At 35.1% G+C, this 20,954-nt stretch overlaps 1 long non-coding RNA gene and 1 other non-coding gene across 2 annotated transcripts; both read left to right on the top strand.

The window, feature by feature from the left end:
• The first annotated feature begins 731 nt into the window (after window positions 1-731).
• On the top strand, window positions 732-1,172 carry LOC113353602. The gene is made up of 3 exons (XR_003361396.1): window positions 732-796; window positions 922-993; window positions 1,079-1,172. It is a non-coding gene; the product is annotated as an uncharacterized LOC113353602 (long non-coding RNA).
• A 1,963-nt stretch (window positions 1,173-3,135) lies between these two features.
• On the top strand, window positions 3,136-3,207 carry TRNAM-CAU. The gene has a single exon. It is a non-coding gene; the product is annotated as a tRNA-Met (tRNA).
• The last annotated feature ends 17,747 nt before the right edge of the window (window positions 3,208-20,954 follow it).

Here is a 20,954-nt window from a genome sequence, read left to right as displayed (position 1 = left end):
TCTTGGCCAATTTTATATCTCGACATGCATGATCTGGGATATACTGAGTGCACTTCTAATACTAATTAACCTCTCTATGTTAATAACCAGCTTTGACGGTGTTAAAATGACAATTTAAGTTCCCCCTACTAGCCTTCTGTCAGCAGATAGCTACTTCATCTAAATTGGTCCCATATTAGTCCTGCCGGGTCGCTTCTCAGGAGACTGGTGAACTCTAATTGCTAACAGAACTACATGTCTATACCTATCTGGTCGCTTCTGAGAGTTTCCTTCGCAGTGGTGTGGAGGAACTACATGTCTATACCAATAAACTTACTACAGTGACTATTGAGTCTGACATACTGACTTAGGGGAGCAATGTGTTTATCAGAAAATCTTGCTTGGATGTCAGATCCAAGATCTAAATTAACTTTTTATAAAGGAAGCGTGCTGAGGTCTCAACGTGCATATGGAATAATGATGGAGCTGATTCAGCTCATCAAATTACTACTGTAACAGCAGAGGTGGGGTTAGTTGTAGCTTGTAAGTACTATTATGCTTATAAAGCTGGTTTATTTAAAGCATGCTATTTCTTTCTGTTAATCACTTTGTTCAAGGATTATCGAAGTGTCAAAGCATAGGTCTTTCTTTACCTGCTCTAGCTTTTCGCTCGTAATGTTTAGTTATTCGTTTTCTGGTACTCAATAAGAAATAGGAAATTCCAATTTAGTGGATTTTTAGGATTTGAATGGCGAAGATAAATAAAAGCAACATGAAGAGGAAATGGCAGGCCAACAACAAGAAGAATATCCCAAATGTACGCTCCCCTCTCTTTGTTTCTTCAATTTAGATGTTTTTCTTTTTTCTTAGGGGTTTATTGAAAAAACTGAATTTATTATTCAATCTACACACTGTATTATTGATGAATTACTATTGTTGTAGGAATCTACTGATAAAAAAGAGCCAATTACTCAACCTGCTCCTTATTTTATTGTAGTTCATGGACCTCCCAAGGTGATTTACTTAGTAACTGTGAGTAGTTTTTACTTCTTTACTGGAAATTTGGATTTGAAATTTAAAGCCTAAAACTGATGTGCAGGTTGGGAATTCCATGTTGATTTAGCGTCTAGTAAGGCATTATACCAACCATAATCTTAATGATACTGCAGGGCCCCATTTCGGTCATAGCAGGTATGTTATCTTCATAGTTTTGACTTATTTTAACTAGTAGACATTAGTTTCACAATCTCATTGTGCTTTTGGTTGAGTGTTTTTGTTAGGTGAACAAAGACGGATAGAGTTTGCAGAGTGTCCTACTAATATCAATGGCATGATCGATGCTGCAAAGTATGCTGACACAGTGATATTCGTCATCGATGTTTGTTATGCGTGCGAAATGGTATGTTACACACTTACACTTTACTTTTGTGATACACAAGTTTAGGAAATTCAGCATGGGTGTTCCAAGTATGTTCAACTTTTAAACAAGCTATAACCAATATGTTTGCCTTACTATAACCAATATCTTTGCCTTACTGCAATATGTTTTTGCTGATTTCAGGAAACACTGAGTTTGTCAAACTTTAAAAAGTTCATGGCATACCCATGGTTAGTTGGGGTGTTTACACATCTTGACTGCTTTGAAGATATAGGTGAAGATAATGAAGAAATACGAACAGCACACTTCAAAAAAGATTCAGGAATGAAATATACGAAGGAGCACAGATTTCTGCCTATCTGCTCCAGTTGACGAAATGTAAGTATATTTGGATGGACATATCTAACTAGCTTCATAAAGTTCTTATTCCAAAACCCTAGCATTTTGTTCATAACATTATCCTACTTTTGATTCCAACGGACTCGCGAAAAGGGTAAAAGGAATATGAAAGTAAATTCAAGGAATGTACAGCATGATTTCTTATCCATCTTGTGATCTGCAGGTATCTGGGGCAAGGTATTCGCGTACCGGCAAGCTTCATATTGGTTATGGAGTTCCATCCTTTGTCATGGCGATCTGCACATCCTTTTGTGCTGGTAGATTGTTTAGAAGATATCACTCCTACAGACAGATTGCACATGGATAAAAACTGCAATAGAGACATGATTTTGTATGGTTATCTCCGGGGTTGTGATATCAAGAAAGGAACTAAGGTACTTGTTTTGGGTACATTCACTGATAACGAACTTGATTTTTATTCCCATCACTATACATGAGTTATTTTAGATAAAATAATGTGTCACCATCTATGTTATCATGAAGAAAACAGCAGTGTGTCTTATGTTTCGCTTTCATTCATCTTCTTCTATTATATCATGCTTAAAAAAAAAAAATTGATAACAAAGTGTCGTTCTGACACAGCTATCTTATTAATGAGAGCATATCCGAATGAATCTGCTATAACATGCTCCTAAATCACAATTTGCTCATACTTTTGCAGTCTTTATTTTCCTTCATATTTTCCTGACTTGTGCAAATTTGTTTAATTGAGAAGGGTACTGAAAATACGATATTCAGTGCACATTTTAGGTAATAAAGATAAAGAGCGGCCTATTTGTTGAATTTTATGGACTTCTGGATAGGGCTCATTAGCGGAAGAATGGGAACAAAAAAAAGGTCATAGTGATTATTAGTAAAAAATTACCCTTGTGAAAGTTGTACTAGTGTTCTAGTCCATACCCCTTTGCTGGGTTTTTTGATACCTGGGTTTTTTGCACTTTCTTTACTTCTTTTGGCACAAGTTGTACTTGCATTTTGTTCCGTCAATATATGGACTAATTAGCTGTGTTACTTCAGGTGCAGGTGCATATTGCTGGCATCAGTGATTTCCCTTTAGCTGGCGTTACAAGCTTAGCTGAAACTCGTCCTTTACCACATATTGATGGCACTGATCTGAAGGTACCCACTGCAGATGTTTTAGTTTTTACTTTTTGCTTGAGATAAACAATTCTTCATATCTATCAACTAGACTATAAGAAGGTGAAATACATTTAAACACAAAAGCACTTCTACCCCAATTCTGTCCTGGTGTATCCCCAGTCCTCACCTGAAATTCGTTTATTTGTGTATACATAACTTCCAATTCCAACAATGTTTATTTATGGAGCTTGATACTGCAGCTTTGTTCCTCAAGGGTGTACTGTAGACTTAAACAACAAATCAGAGTGGCGCAGCGGAAGCGTGGTGCGCCCATAACCCACAGGTCCCAGGATCGAAACCTGGCTCTGATAATGATTCTATTTTCTTCCTGCTCCTGATCAGGAGCTAAAGGAAATGGCTGGATTGGTGGAATACTAATATGCCATATTCTCGGTATCCTGGAGCATCAACAGGCATGACCATAGTAAAGCGGCTAACTCACGGGGCATGAAGAATATCTGACTAAAAATGAATGGTTTAGGTTCGGTGTAACGATTCCTAGTGAAATATGGGAAATATAGGACAAGTGGGAGAAACTGCTCGAGCTAAAAAAAAAAAAGAATCTCCCAAATTATCTTTTTGTCTTCTTTTGTTTGTTTGCCTAAGTTTATCTTCAAATCCTGACTCCTCCACAACGAGTGATCCTAGTTCCCCGAACACCCACCACTTGTGAGAGTTACATCTTTGCATGCAACAAACAACTCAAAATCTATCTCTCTTAAATTGGGTTGAAACGGTAAGACTCTGTTGTTGGTTGGTAGAAGAAAATTCTGTTCAAGGATCCGTGTATTTGATTCAAATTTGAAATCCTAAAACTAATTCAATTTCAACACATCCCACAATCCTTCAACAACAAATTTATGTTTGACCAAGTCAACATTTTAAAGCTCAAATGACAAAATCCTATAAATACTCCCACATATCTCATTATATTCCAACATCATCATAATTAACCAAAAAATATAGAGAGAACTAAAATATATATTCATAAACCTATAATTTCCCTATCATATTAACCATCTCCAAGAAAAAAGAAAAAAATAAAGAAGAAAGAGCTAAGATATATCCACTTAAATCTCATTTTTCTCTTGTATCAACAAACAATCATCAAGAGGATATTGTCATTCACAAACATGGGTCTAATCAAAGAAAGAAGAGATGTTCTCAACGTAATCGTATTTACTGTCTTATCCATTTTCTTGTTCATCAACAGTTTCCAACATGTTGAAGGGATGAGGATATTACGAGAAGATAGAGATTTGTTATTGATGAAAATGAAGGCGTTACCGACTCGAATAACCAGCTTGAATTTACAATTTATCAGCAGTCATTACAAAGTAGGACATTTCCGAATCCTCGTTCACCTTCTCCGTGCACTAATCTCTCTGGTAGAGGTAACAGTGGTAGATGTCCATCGAGTGCCATGACGACCATGAACATTGCTGGTAGCCTTGAGGATAATGAAAATGTGAATCAGAAGACTGACGAGGTTGAAAATAGAAACAAGATTGAGCTTGTAATTCATCCGCAGTCCTTACAGAGAGCAGTTCCAAATCCTCGTACACCATCTTCATGTACTAACTTTCCAAGAGGATCTGGTGGTAGATGTCCATGAAATAGTAAGATAACCAATGACGGTTATTAATCCAGCTCGGCCATCTGCCATCCCAAAGAAGATGAAGTTGCATAACTAGATCGTAGAGAGCTTAATCTATACTAATATATAGGATTTGATTGGTATGCCGTAAATATCCGATCCTTAATTAGTCCACTGATATTTTTTTATTCTTTTTTCTTTTGCATGGGAACACATTTTAGGCAAAAGTCTCCGGTTGTGTGAACCATGCAAAAGGTGCATGATCAATTGACCATGTTAATTAATAATTTTTTCCCAATTAAGTTGGGTAGTAAATAATGTAATATAATATTACAAAATTTGGTGATGTGGTTTCTTTGTTTCCAAACACAGATATCAATAAATTTCACATGGTTGTTATTACGGGTACTAATTTACTTGAAGTGTACCAATTCAAAGGTGTTTTGTTTTATTAGAAATTTGGTATATTCCAAGTAATTCGGTACCCTTATTAGTAATTTTTTAAATTTCAAGGTCATAGTCTGAATAATCATTTTTATCAACATCAATGGTAGATTTTTTTCTTTTTTTGTTTTAAATTATTATTTTAGTAATTTGGCACCCCTTACTATTGATGTACCACATCAATGGTAGATATTCAATAAAATAGGTTTAATTAATTTTCTACAAGCAAGTTAGAAGGAAATTTTTATAGATTAAGTGGGTTAAGCATGACCTCCATGAAAGACAAGACAAGAAAATAAGAGAGACTACCATGTTATAAATACCAAAACCTATAAATATAGAGTTGTTAAAGACTAGACCAACAATAACGCGACGGATAACATTTCATATATTGTATTTTGTGCCTTGAATACAAGTGTTAGTCTTGTATGGGCCTTATTCCTTTAGAGCCCAGGTGATAAACTTTTGTTGCACCAAAACTAGGTATCTGGAGAATAAAAGGAAAACCTATTTCCTTTTGTTAGTAAGAGAAACTCATGTAATAGAGAGAGAAAGGGAAGCACCAAAAGGGGGCTAGGGTTCTTGAGAGGGGATTTGAGGAAAACACCTTGTAACCTTGTTTAATCATAGTGGAATCGTTTCGTTGTCTTCGCAAGTAGATATAGATCATCTTGATCGAACCATTATAAATCATTGTGTTGTGTGTGCTTGATTTTACTTTGATTTCATTTCCATTTTAAATTCTTGATTGATTGTGCTTGATTGAGCCATTTTTTACAACAAATTGGTATCAGAGCTCCTGGTGGGAGCGATCTAGGATGGCAGCAAAGTATGAGATTGAGAAATTTGATGGAAGGAATGGTTTCAATCTATGGAGGCTAAAGATGAGGGCTGTTTTAGTACAACAAGGTTTGGTGAAAACTTTGAAGGGGAAAACGGGTTTAGGAGCAACATTGAAGGATGAGGAAAAGGATGAAAAAATGGAGAAAACACATGGATTAATTTTATTGTGTTTGAGCAATGAGGTCTTGAGAGAAGTTGCGACGGAAACGACACCGGACGGGCTATGGAACAAGTTGGAAAAGAGGTATATGACTAAATCCGTAATTAATCGTTTATATCTTAAGAAGAAATTACGTACTCTTAAAATGCATGAAGGAATTTCTATTATAGATCATATTGACGATTGTAATAAAATTCTCTTGGATTTGGCAAATATTGATGTCAAAACTAAAAATGAAGACCAAGCATTGGGTTTTCTTTGTTCCTTACAACCATCTTATGATAATTTTGTTGATACCGTAATATATGGAAAAACCACAATTTCCATGGAAGACGTTAAAGTGGCTTTGAACTCTAAGGAGTTAAATAGGACAGGTATTGATGGTAAAGATATGGGTCGTTTGTAAGAGGAAGAGGAAACCAAAAGGGTGGTTTAGGTAGAAATAGATCAAAGTCAAGGTCTAAATCTAAATCCGGTAAATTCTATTGCTATTTTTGTAAGTAACAAGGGCATTTTAAGAAGGATTGTCCAAAAAGGAAGAATGTTGAGAAGACTATGGTTAAGTACAAGCAAACCCAATCCGGTAAATTCTATTGCTATTCATACTTAAGCACAAAGATGAAACTTTTGTCAAGTTCAAGCAATGGAAGACTATGGCTGAGAAGCAAACCGGAAGACAAATCAAGTGCTTGAGGACAGACAATAGTTTGGAATTTCGTGGAGGTGAGTTCAATGAGTTCTGCAAGGAGAAAGGGACTGTGAGACACCGTACAGTCAGAAAAACACCTCAGCAAAATGGAGTTGCAGAAAGGATGAACAGAACCATAATGGAGAAGGCAAGGTGCATGCTCTCCAATGCAGGGTTATCAAGAGAGTTTTGGGCAGAAGCAGCAAACACATCAGTTTATTTAGTGAACAGATCTCCATCGTCTGCCATTGAGTGTAAGACTCCAAATGAAGTTTGGACAGGTACACATGCTAATTATGAAGACTTGAAGGTTTTTGGATGTCCATCCTATGCTCATGTGAATGAGAGGAAGCTAGAGCCTAGAGCAAAGAAGTATATATTTCTTGGGTATGCAAAGGGTGTGAAAGGCTACATGTTATGGTGTCCTGAGGAAAGATCAAACAAGTTTCTAATCAGTAGAGATGTGAAATTTGATGAGAAATCGATGTTGAAGCAAAAGAATGAAGATCCAGATGGAAGAGCAGAAGAGGGTGTTAGGGATAAGGTGAAGGTTGGTGACCAGGTGGAACTTGAGATGCAAGTTCAAGTAAGCAATGCGACTTCTGATGATGATGATGATCAAGACATTGTGTAAGAACCTGCCCAAGAAGAAGAAGCACAAGTTCATCAGTACAATCTTATAAGAGACAGAGAGAGGAGGCAAGTTAGAATACCTCAGAGATATTCATGCTGATTTTGTTGCATATGCACTTGCAGTGGGTCAGAGCATAGATAGGGATGATCCAAGAACCTATGAAGAAGAAATCAGTGGTGAAGAATCAGCAGAATGGGGAGCTTCTGCAATTGAAGAAATTGAGTCTCTTGACAAGAATGACACTTGGGAGATAGTTGAAAGACCTAAGGGACAGAAGATTGTGGGAAGCAAATGGGTCTTCAAGAAGAAACAAGGTACTTCATATGGTTAAGGAAAAAGGTACAATGCAAGTCTTGTGGCAAAGGGGTTTACACAAAGAGAAGGGATTGACTACAATGAGGTATTTTCTCCCATTGTTAAACATAGTTCTATTAGAACATTACTTGTTATGTTTTCTTTGAATGATCTAGAATTGGAACAACTAGATGTTAAGATAGCTTTCCTTCATGGTGATTTGGAAGAGCGTATTTATATGCAACAACCAATAGGGTTTGAAGTTCCTGACAAAGAAGACCATGTATGTTTGTTGAAGAAATCTTTGTATGGTTTGAAGCAATCTCCAAGGAAGTGGTATAAAAGTTTTGATACGTTTATATTGGCAAATGGATACGACAGGAGTAAGTATAACAGTTGTGTATATCACAGGAAACTCCAAGATGGTTCATTTGTGTATTTACTCTTGTATGTTGATGATATGTTGGTTGCTTGCAAAGACATGTTAGAGATGCAGAAGTTGAAAGTGCAGTTGAATAGTGAGTTTGAGATGAAGTAATTGGGTGCCGCAAATAAGATATTGGGCATGGAGATTATGGAAACCGAGCTGAAGGCAAGTTGTATTTGTCCCATAAGACTTACATCGAGAAGGTGTTTGAGCGGTTTGGTATGAAAGATGCGAAACCAGTAAGTACTCCTTTGGCAGCTCATTTTAGACTCTCTAGAAGGAAATCACCTCAAACTGCATATGAGGCAGATTACATGTCTCGAATTCCATATGCAAGCGCAGTTGTTAGAATCATGTATGTTATGGTTTGTACAAGGCCGGATATCGGAAAAGATGTGAGCGTGTTAAGTAGATACATGGGAAATACCGGGAAGGCTCATTGGCAAGCTGTAAAGTGGATTTTAAGGTATCTAAGGGGAAGTACAGATGTTGGTTTAGTGTTTGATAAACACTATGGTGATTCGACAGATGTTGTGGGTTATGATGATTCTGATTATGCAGGTGATCTTGATAGAAGAAGGTCGTTGACAGGTTATACTTTTACATTGTGTGGTAGTACTATCAGTCGGAGGTTGGTTTTGAAAAGCACAATTGCATTGTCTACAACTGAGGCAAAGTACATGGCACCCACGAAAAGACTGAAGGAAGGTATATGGTTGATGGGTTTGGTTGGTGATATAGGATTCAAGCAAGAGAGTGAAGTTTTGTTTTGTGACAATCAAAGTGACATTTACTTGACCAAGAATCAGATGTATCATGAGAGAACGAAGCACATCGATGTCAGGTATTATTTTATCAAGGATGCATTTGAGGAAGGGAAGATAGTGATGCTAAAGGTTTCTACAGCAGATAACCCTGCAGAATTGTTGACGAAGACGGTTCCAAGTATCTGCTTGAACTTGGTGTTGAGAGCCCTTGAAGGGCTACGCGAAGACGATGATGATGAATGGTGATGATATTCAAGTCAACGTGGAGATTTGTTGTATTTTGTGGCTTGAATACAAGTGTTAGTCTTGTATGGGCCTTATTCCTTTAGAGCCCGGGTGATAAACTTTTGTTGCACCAAAACTAGGACATCAGGAGAATAAAAGGAAAACATATTTCTTTTCGTTGGTAAGAGAAACTCATGTAATAGAGAGAGAAATGTACGCACCAAAAGGGGGCTAGGGTTCTTGAGAGGGGATTTGGGGGAAAACACCTTGTAACCTTGTTTAATCATAGTGGAATCATTTCGTTTTCTTCGGAAGTGGATATAGATCATATTAATCGAACCACCTTGAATCCTTGTGTTTTGTGTGCTTGATTTTACTTGGATTTCATTTCCATTTTCAATTCTTGATTGATTGTGCTTGATTGAGCCATTTGTTATAAAATGATATAAGATAAAAATTATACTAAATTTTGGCGGTTAGATCATCCAATGGTACACATCCGACTAAGCTTGGTATCCACCTTTAGCAATCATGTCAAAACAAGAAATATATGACCTCTCATTCCCATTGTTGTAAGAAGAAATTAAAAATAATACAATAATGAAAAACGATAAATTATATTTGTCGTCCTATGGATTTAGCCAATTCATAACATGTTTTTCATATTATATTTTTTTTCAACTTTCTTCTTTTGTTTAGGTGCTTTTTTTTATTCTTTTTTGTTTCGTTTTGAGAAAAGGATTCCATTTTATTAATAGCAAAACATGATTAGAGTGCCATTAATTAATAAGTAGGAAAGAATCGTGGAACATCAAGAACATACAAGTTTATGTCCGAGTATTACGACAAGAGAAAGAGAAGAAATACTAGGCAACGACACATTACAAGCATAAAAAGCCGATTAAATTAGAAGAGACACGGTTTTCTAGACATAGTCTAACCTTATGATGTTGAATCTTCTTTGAAAAGAGATATTTCAAATCAAGAGTTTTTTTTCTAATTCTTCTTGATCGGAAGAGTCCAGGTTTAAATGACAGGACCAACAAAGAACCAAATATTCACAAATGCAAAGAAGAAATATGAAAAACACGTATCAAAAAACTCTATGAAGATGCAGTACAAATGGTCAACAACAAAACAAATAAATAAAAAGTTTGGTCAAATAATTCAACACAAATTACCGATTAATGAACCTCGAAAATCGATTTACAACGTTAGGATTTTCCAAAACTTATTAACCGCAAGAGCTTAAATAACACATATGATGTGAGACAGCGTATACAAGCTACAAGACCATTTATCTCTTTGGAAACCAAAAATGTAATAGAAATTTGTTATATTATAATTTAGTGTTTACTAAATCTGAGTTCAATAGTTTATTTCTGAGTCTTTAAATTATTTCTGTAGTTCTAAATTTTTCCATTCATTCTCCAAACATGCACACGGTGCATGATCAGTTGGTTAGGTTAACTTGTTCATTTTCTTTTCTCCCCAAAAATAGATAAATTCCAACTGTTAATATGTACTCCATCCATATATAACAAGATTAAAGCGAAGGGCCCAAGTGCATGACCAATCTAGACTAATCCAATGGATATTTGATCGGCATACTGTAAATATCCCCTCCTAGTTCCACCCGATTATTTTTTATTCTTTTTTATTATTATTATTTTTTTTTTTTGCATGGAACACATTTTCGGCAAAAATCTCCCATTGTGGGAACTGTGAACCATGCAAAGGGTGCATGTTCAATTGACCATGTTAGTTTATTTATTTTATTTTTTTATCCCAATTAAGGGGGGTTCTCTTGAAAATCTAAATTGTAAATATTTGCTTAACAACAAAGATTTAGTATAACCCGAGCTGTCTGATAAAAAAAAAAGAAGATTTAGTATAAACAATAATATTGATATTACATGTATTTGGTTTCAAAATGACAAACGACCGTGACACCACCTCATGGCCTGGACAAATCCCGGTCCAAGGTGGATGGGTATGAGATAGATCAGTATGTTTGTTTGTTTTTGGGGTTTTTTTTGAGTGTATCCTTAGGCTAAGTTTGGTATTGCTGTAGCTTTTGTAAAAGCACTTTTCTGCTGTTCTGTGCTGTGAGAAAAAAAGCAGTTAGACGTTTGGTAAAATATTAATTAAAATTGAAGCTGATTAAAAAAACAATCAAAGTGTGTTTGGTAAAATTTCAGATTCAACCATTGTTGTTATAGAAAATGACAAAAACAGATATATCTCTAGTGGAAGTTTTATTCAATTTTATTGGGTTTAAAAATAATTAATTTTTTTACTATATACTATTAATGTTCATACTAATTACCACTATTATTATGATTATTAAAAAATTATTTTACTTATCTAATATTTGTTTTATTTTTACTGTTGACAAATTAAATTAAATGGTATATAAAATAGTTTGAAAAAAAAGTCACAATATTTAAAGAATGCAGTATAAGAAATAGTGATTGTATATAAATTTAAGGGTAACTTTTGTCATTTATAAAATAAAGTAGGGATAAAAAAGATAAATCAAGCATTAAACTTAGGTGAAACCACAAATTATGCTTTTGTAGCTTTTCAAAGCTCCTCCTCCCCAGCTTTTAAAAATTGAGGAATTTGGGAAGTGCTTTCGATAAAAACAAGTTTAATTTTTTTATACCAAACACCAATATCAAAAATTATTGACATATATAGGTTTTCAAAGTGCTTTTGACAAAAAACAAAGCTTTACCAAACTCAGCCTTAACCGCATTCGTGATTAGACTTTTTCGCTTAATTTTTAATAGTAGTAATTTTCCATTAAAGTAATATTTTTGTCCAAAATACCCTTAATGTATCCGTAAAATTTGATTCAAAAGTTGTTGCTATGCTCAGTGCAAAGTTAAGTGCACCTCCAACGAGACATCTGTGTCTTTAATATTCGGATGTGTAAATAAGACGTCCTCTGCTGACGCCATCAAAACTTTCCTTAACTATAGGAAGATCAACAAGTAAATATTTCTTGGGTATGAAAAGGGGGTGAAAGGCTACATGTTATGGTGTCCTGAAGAAAGATCAAACAAGTTTCTTATCAGCAGAGATGTGAAATTTGATGAGCAGTCGATGTTGAAGCAAAAGAACGAAGCACATCGATGTCAGGTATTATTTTATCAAGGATGCAGTTGAGGAAGGGAAGATAGTGATGCTAAAGGTTCCTACAGCAGATAACCTTGCAGACATGTTGACGAATCCGGTTCCAAGTATCAAGTTCAAGCATTGCTTGAACTTGGTTGGTGTCAACAAGTGTTGAGAGCCCTTGAAGGGCTATGCGAAGATGATGATGATGAATGGTGATGATATTCAAGTCAAATTGGAGATTTGTTGTATTTTGTGCCTTGAGTACAAGTGTTAGTCTTGTATGGGCCTTATTCCTTTAGATCCCGGGTGATAAACTTTTGTTGCACCAAAACTAGGGCATCAGAAGAATAAAAGGAAAACCTATTTCCTTTTGTTGGTAAGAGAAACTCATGTAATAGAGAGAGAAAGGGACGCACCAAAAGAGGGTTAGGGTTCTTGAGAGGGGATTTTGGGGAAAACACCTTGTAACCTTGTTAAATCGTAGTGGAATCATTTCGTATTCTTCGCAAGTGGATCTAGATCATCTTAATCGAACCACTATAAATCCTTGTGTTTTGTGTACTTAATTTTACTTTGATTTCATTTCCATTTTCAATTCTTGATTGATTTTGCTTGATTGAGCCATTTGTTATAACATCAAATAAGACAAAAATTATATTAGATTTTGGCGGTTAGTGTTGGAAAACGATTAATAAAATATGATTTTTAAAGTTTTAATAAAAAGTTATAATTTATTGTTTTCTTTTGTGAATGAAAAAACTTATTAGTCCCACACCGTGGAGTTTCCACTTTTTAGTTGTTTTAAGAGACTATATAAGCTTTTTAGTCCCACATCGGGGAGTTCATCTTTTTAATTTATATTGTTCCATTATATAAAGAAATTCACTACTTTTGTAAAATCTATGGGAAAGGGGATTCTTCAATTTTAAGAGAGAAACCTCCAAGGAAAAATATTTTATAGTGATTTCTTTAATGTTCACGATTTTCCTCAAGTGTTTTTCTCGGAGTTGCGAAGCTCAAGTTGAGCATCTACTACATATGCTAGTAGTAGGTGTAGTAGGGTGTTTTATCCTGGAGATATCCGTCCTGTGAGGGCTATAGCATCACTCTTGAGTGTAGCCGGGCGTTAATGTCTTAAGGGAAGCTTGTTGAACACGTGACTCACTCTGTTTTTCAAAGTTTTTCCTTGTTGTTGTTGTGGAGATATGGGAAGCTCGCTCGTTTCGTCAAATCCATCACTTCCATTACAAAGGAGCTAAGTATCAATAACTTTTGCTTATTTGATTTTTCTTTGTTTTGATTATTTCACCCAACAATCTTAAGACATTAGAATTTGTAATAATCATGGTTGTTAATTGTGGAGTGAAAAAACGAAAAACGAATTTTTGGTCAACTATAGAGTTTCGAGTTTATCTCTTAACCTTTAAGGAATTTAGTTGAACCCTTTGGACATGATGTAGTAGACATCTTTATAGTTATCCACATATATTTTCAGAATTTTTTGAATTGTAAAAGTATTTTTTTGATATTTTACAAAACAGAGAAACGTTTCTGAAAAATTCCGACGAGCAGAAATTTGTTGTTAATTAAAGTAGTTTTTATTGGGTAACCATGAGTTTTTTGATATGTTGATTAAAACGAATTTTGTAGATATAGATGTTATCTTCAAAACTCATATTTTATTTTCCGATTCAGAACTAAGGTTTGTGAGATGTGGTGTATTAGATGATTGGGAAATTACCGTGTCTGTGGTCAAAGTATAAACAAAGATTATGACATAAAATTGGAAAGGGACATGGATACCAGGAGCATGTGGATGAACACAAGTCTTCCAAATCTGACAAAGGAGAGAACATCAAACAACTCTAAGCGTAGTCTTCAGAAGAAAGGTATGTTTCGTAAAACTGAATCCGGCATTACTTTAATTAAGGGTGATTGTTATGTTTGTAAAATTCCTGGACACACGGAGGTAAATTGTAGAAAACATAAAAACCTTAATAAGTAGAAAGTTAATTCCAATTGAATTGAAAAAAGCTAGAACGAGTTCAGTGGCATAAAAACCTTAATAACCAATGTGAGAGACCAGTAAGTGGACTCTGGAGCCACCAAGAATGTTTATTGAAACAGAGACATGTTCGCCTCCTATCAGAGGATAAGGGATGTCGAGAAACTCTTTTTGAGTAACTCATCTGCAATAGAGGCTGCATAAAAGGAAAAGGTCGAGCAGAAGATCATATCTGTAATATTCTCACATTGAATGAAGTTTTCATGTCCCGAGCATATGCGAGAATCTTGTATCTTGTTATGTTGTAGATGGAAAAAGATTTACGATCTTAGTTAAATCTGGAAAACTTGTTGTAACTAGACAATGATTTTTTAAGCAAGAGTTATAGGACTTCGGGTCTATATAAGCTTAAAGGGAAAACTGATGAAGTGAACATAGTTCATTCTTGTGCTTTCTTTGTGTTATTGAATGTTTTTCGTGGTAGACTTTGAACCGTAAACTTATAAGTCAATGCTTAAACTAGCCAGCATAGGCTGCGTACCCAAATTTAGTTTGGATTTTTGAACACAAAAGTGAAATATGTGAAGAATCAAAATATGACCACAAATGTTCAGAGTAATTCTATGCCCTTAGAATTAATTCAGTTAGGCCTAGTTGACATGAGTTCAACCCAAAACCACTGTGTTAAAAGATGGTTTATAACTTCCGTAGATGATTGTACGAGGTACTATCTTGTATACTTTCTTAGGGATGAGGATGATGCCTTAGAAGCCTTAAGATGTATAAACTTGAAGTTGAAAACCAATTAGAAGCCTTGAACATAACAACTGTATCCTTAAGAAGATGATAATTGCCATGTTGACTAGTTCAGGATTACCTGCGGCCTTGTGTGGGGAGGCAGTCCTCTTAACTAGTATATCCTGAATAGAGTACTCTTTTAAGGATCAGATGGAACCCCATATGATTTATGGAAAGGTGGATGACCTTATTATGAATGTGTCAAAGTGTGGGGGTGTTTGACTAAGATTGTAATTCCTCTTCCAAAAAGAACTAGTTTGAAACAAAAAATGTTGATTGTGTTCATACAGGGTATGTCGTATACTTCTACATATAGATTTTAGGTTGTGTGTTCTGATTTTTCTGACTTTGGTGTGATTTTTCTGACTTTGGGTGTGAATATCATTACGGAATCTAGGGATGCTGAGTTCTTTGAACATGTTTCTTCTTAATCATGTACCTCATTAGAGATGTGATGTTGATCCCCTAGATTTATTTTCAAATAGTCATAACTTATCTTAAAGGAAGATGAAGTTGAGGTTGAGCCTAAGGGAAGTAAAAAAATTAGACTTGAGACTTCTTATGAAGCCGACTTCATAACATGCATAGCTTAGTATGAGCCCTAGACTTGTAAAGAATCCTTGACATCTACTGAAACCCCATTCTGGTAAGAAGCTTCATTTAGTGAAATGGACTCAGTCCGTCGGAACCAGACTTGGGAGATTTCTAGTTTACCTCCAGGGAGTAAGACCATGTGATGTAAATGAGTCTTTAATAGGAAACGTTAGGTAGATGGAACTGTAGAAAAATATTAAGCTAAGTTGGTAGCTAAAGGCTATAAACTAAAAGAAGGTGTAGATTTCCTTGATTTTTATTCACTTGTGACGAGAATTACTTCTGTTAAGATGCTAATTGATATTTCTGCCATAAAAAACTTGGAGATACATCAGATGGATGTAGTGAAAGGTAATGAAGACAAAGTTTGTAAATTGAACGAATCTTTTATGGTTTTCAAATAAGCACGTAAACAATGACATGGAAAATTTGATCATGTGATAATGTGTAGTGGATTTAAGTTAATGAATCTTACAAGTGTATTTACAAGTAACTTGTTAAGGATGCCTATGTGATTGTATGCTTGTATGTTGATGATATGCTTATACTTGATACAAACATAGATGTGATTAATTCCACTAAAAAACATGCACTGAATGAGAACGTTGACTATAAAGACTTAGGCTCTTTCGATGTAATCTTAGGGATGAGGATTAGAAGAAAATCAAAAAATTATAGTCTTATTCGTTCTCATTATGTTGAATTTGTGCTTATGAGATACAATCAGTCTGATTGTAAGCTTGCGTATACTGCATACGATTCTTCTTGTTGACTCGAGAAAAATAAGGGTAATGGAGTATCTTAACTTGAATACTCAAGAGTTATAGGATGTCTGATGAATTTAATGAACTATAAGAGTCCAGACATTGCCTATATTGTGAGTAAGTTAAGTATATATACTTGTAGTCCAGAACAAGAGCATTGGGATGCACTTAGTAGAGTATTGTGGTACCTAAAATACTCTATTTCCTTTTGTTTGATTTATGAAAGGTATCTTGTCGTCCTTGAGGGACTTCGTGATGCAAACTAGATAGTTGACTCAGAGGAGTCTAAGTCTACGAGTGGATATGTTTTCACTCTAGCAAGAGGGTTTGTTTTTGGAAGATTTCCAGACAAACATATATTGCAAAATTCATTATGGAATATGAGAGTATTGCGTTAGATAAGGCACGAGAGGGGGCCGAGTTCCTAAGATGCTTTTTAGAAGACATTCCTCTGTGGCATAGGCCTGTGCCATGCTATATCTATACATTGTGTTAGCCAAGCTATAATAGCTAAAGCTAAAAATAACTAATCTCAATCGAAGTTATTTCCATTGATTGGATAAAGTGCAAGGATAATATCGCACAACCTTTGACGAAAGGTTTATCCAAAGAGATAGTTAGAAATGCATCGAGGGGGATGGGGCTTAAGCTCATAAATTAAACTTGCCATGAAGGATACTCAACCTTGCTGACTGGAGATCCCAAGATCAAGGTTTCGAATGAGACAACTAATTTGTGGTGGGTAAAGGTAAACACTATCAGATAATTTCATTCTCTGTCCCTTCCATATGGTGTAGACGTGATAGTGTGACTGCATGTGAAGGATGACTTTTAAGAAGTCTTAATGAGTTCTATAGTTTCAATTTAAGATTGAAGTGGGGTGTAGCAGTAACACTCTTTATGGAAACTCACCTATCTGAATGAGAAAGTGGGGCCGCTTCCTATGAGAATATGAGCTTTAATTTTCTAGAGCATTTTTAGAAACAGGATATGTCCAGGGAAAAATTGGAAAAAAACGGCACGAGCTTGGCAACAACTTTGGAGATATCATCCGTGATTGTTTTCGCGAATTACATCAATCACTAGCAGTTCAAGACACAGTTCACTATCTCTAGCAAGTAATTCCGGTAATATCTCACTAAGAAAAGGTTCAAGACCTCATGGACACCTCTGCCTAAAATGATATTTCCTGCGTTTCTTATGTGATTTTCGTTTTGATGGTTTTGGTATTACTGGAACTTAGGACCTAAGGGTCACTAAGGGTTCACTAGTTCATGCTTTTTCACTTTGGTGAAAGGAACCTTTAGTCTTACTTGTGAGGAACTAAAGATGAAATCTCTATATACTATATGATTTTTGCAATCCATAGTATGACTCTGGGGTCAACACACTGTTGTGTGAAGGAGATGATGTTGGAATGGCTAGTATAACTTAAACATGCACGACCTGTCAGTTTGTTCAGTCAGTTTGCGTGTGAGATTGGGTTGTTGATTTACCAAGATCTATCTGTGTTTTCGTGTTTTCTTGAGTTTTCATTCATGTGGGGGATTGTTGGAAAACGATTAATAAAATACGATTTTTAAAGTTTTAATAAAAAATTATAATTTATTGTTTTCTTTTGTGAATGAAAAAACTTATTAGTCTCACACCGTGGAGTTTCCACTTTTTAGTTGTTTTAAGAGACTATATAAGCTTTTTAGTCCCACATCTGGGAGTTCATCTTTTTAACTTGTATTATTCCATTATATAAAGAAATTCACTACTTTTGTAAAATCTATGGGAAAGGGGATTCTCCAATTTTTAGAGAGAAACCCCTAAGGGAAAATATTTTATAGTGATTTCTTTAATGTTAACGATTTTCCTTAAGTGTTTTTTCGGAGTTGCCAAGCTCAAGTTGAGCATCTACTACATATACTAGTAATAGGTGTCGTAGGGTGTTTTATCCTGGAGATATCCGTCCTGTGAGGGCTATAGCATCACTCTTGAGTATAGCCGGACGCTAATGTCTTAAGGGCAACGTGTTGAACACGTGACTCACTCTGTTTTTCAAAGTTTTGCCTTGTTGATGTTGTGGAGATATAGGAAGCTCGCTCGTTTCGTCAAATCCATCACTTCCATTACAAAGGAGCTAAGTATCAATAACTTTTGCTTATTTGATTTTTCTTTGTTTTGATTATTGCACCCAAAAGTTAGATCATCCAATGGTACACGTCCGACTAAGCTTGGTATCCATCTTTAGCAATCATGTCAAAAAAAGAAATATATGACCTCTCATTCCCATTATTGTAAGAAAAATTAAAAATAATACAATAATGAAAAACGATAAATTATATTTGCCCCGTCCTATGGATTTAGCCAATTTATAACATGTTTTTCATATTACATTTTTTTGCAACTTTCTTCTCTTGTTTAGGTGTTTTTTTATTCTTTTTTGTTTCGTTTTGAGATAAGGATTCCATTTTATTAACAGCAAAATATGATTAGAGTGCCATTAATTAATAAGTAGGAAAGAATCGTGGAACATCAAGAACATACAAGTACATGTCCGAGTATTACGACAAAAGAAAGAGAAGAAATACTAGGCAACGACACATTAAAAGCATAAAAACCCGATTAAATTAGAAGAGAGGCGGTTTTCTGGACAGTCTAACCTTATGATGCTGAATCTTCTTTGAAAAGAGATATTTCAAATCAAGAGTTTTCTTCCTAATTCTTCTTGATCGGAAGAGTCCAGGTTTAAATGACAGGAGCTCGTCACTGGAGTGCTTCAACCAACAAAGAACCAAATATTCAAAAATGCAAGGAAGAAATATGAAAAACACCTATCAAAAAACCCTATGAAGATGCTGTATGGTCAACAACAAAACAAATGAATAAAAGGTTTGGTCAAATGATTTAACACAAATTATCGATTAATGAACTTCGAAAATCGATTTACAACGTTAGGATTGTCCAACACTTATTAGCCACAAGAGCTTAAATAACACATAAAATGTGGACAACATGTACAAGCTACGAGACCATTTATCTCTTTGGAAACCAATAATATAATAAAAAAAAATTTATATTATAATTTAGTGTTTACTAAATCGTGTTCAATAGTTTATCTCTGAGTCTTTAAATTATTTCTGTAGTTCTAAAATTTCCATCCATTCTCCAAACATGCACACGGTGCATGATCAGTTGGTTAGGTTAACTTGTTCATTTTCTTTTCTCCCCAAAAATAGATAAATTCCAACTGTTAATATGTACTCCATCCATATATATACAACCGGGAAAAAGATCCAATTAGGAATCGATCCCAAAGAAAAAGAGAGAAGACAAATAGCCAACAGCGGGAGAAATATCACCACCCATAGGTCACGTACGTTGAAATTTCGAAAACTAAAAGCAAAAGGGCATTTCGTAATTTATAAATGTACGTCAAAGTCAACAAAAAGCATGCTAGATTGCGACTTCTGTAATCCGTCTTTTCCTTCTCCGGCATCTTCTCCGTTTTAATTCGCTGATAGGAGCTTTGACCGTGTTCTTGTCAACTCCTTGATTAAAACACTTCACTAATAGATATTCCAGTCAGGAGCTAGTATGTTTGGTAAAGTTCATGTTCCTCTATATTTAATTTCACCTATAACATGACATAAGTTCGTCTGTTAATTAGAAGCTTCAATTTTCTTCACACCATTGGGTGCCGTATGTCTCTTAGACGAGCACAGATGGGTATATATACAACAATGTTGCAATAGCAAAAACAACGACAAAATCATCCACAAATCTTAAACACAAGCACTCCAAGTATAGACACACAGCTTATGTTGATTTTTAAGGCTTGTGACCATAGTTGCTTTTTTAGTAGTGAGTACTTAATTGTTGAAACGGTACGAGTAGTGTTATTTCTTGGTAAAAATGATATTCTGTTCAAGGATCCGTGTATTACAAGACATTCAGTCAAGGTTCAAACTTGAAATCCTTAAACTAATTCAACTTCAACATATCCCGCCCTTTCTTTTACTACAAACAATTTTATGTTTGGCCAATTCAACTCAAAGCTCAAATGACAAAATCCTATAAATACAAAAGAGCTCATCATCCAACATCATCATTCATACCAAAAACATATAGAGAGAGCTAATATATCCTTTTAAACCTAATATTTCTCCAGATCACATTTAACCATTTCCAAGAAAGAAAGAGCTAAGATTTAATTATCCTCTTGATTGAGTCTCATTTTTCTCTTACATAAACAAATTAATAATAAAGAGGTTTAAATTCAGTTCATTTTCTTTTCATTCGCAAAATTCAGAATATGGGTCTAATCAAAGAAAGAAGAGATGTCTTCAACGTAGTCGTATTTGCTGGTTTGTCCATTTTCTTACTCATCAACAATTTCCAAAAGGTTGAAGGGATGAGGATATTGCAAGAAGATAAAGATATGTTATTGATGAAAACGGAAAATGAAGGCGTTGTCGACTCGAATAATAGGCTTCAACTTACAATTCATCAGCAGTCCTTGCAAAGCAGGAGGACACTTCCAAATCCTCGTTCACCTTCTCCGTGCACTAATCTCCCTGGTAGAGGTAACACTGGTAGATGTCCATCGAGTACGAGTGCCATGACGACCATGAACGTTGCTGGTATTTTTAAGGATAGTGAAAATACGAAAAAGAAAACGGAGGTTGAAAATAAAAACAGGAT

Source organism: Papaver somniferum, chromosome 2 (assembly GCF_003573695.1).
Source record: "Papaver somniferum cultivar HN1 chromosome 2, ASM357369v1, whole genome shotgun sequence".
NCBI classification, from domain to species: Eukaryota; Viridiplantae; Streptophyta; class Magnoliopsida; order Ranunculales; family Papaveraceae; genus Papaver; species Papaver somniferum.
Note: the sequence above shows the minus strand (reverse complement) of the source record. Positions and strands in the feature narration are given on the sequence as shown.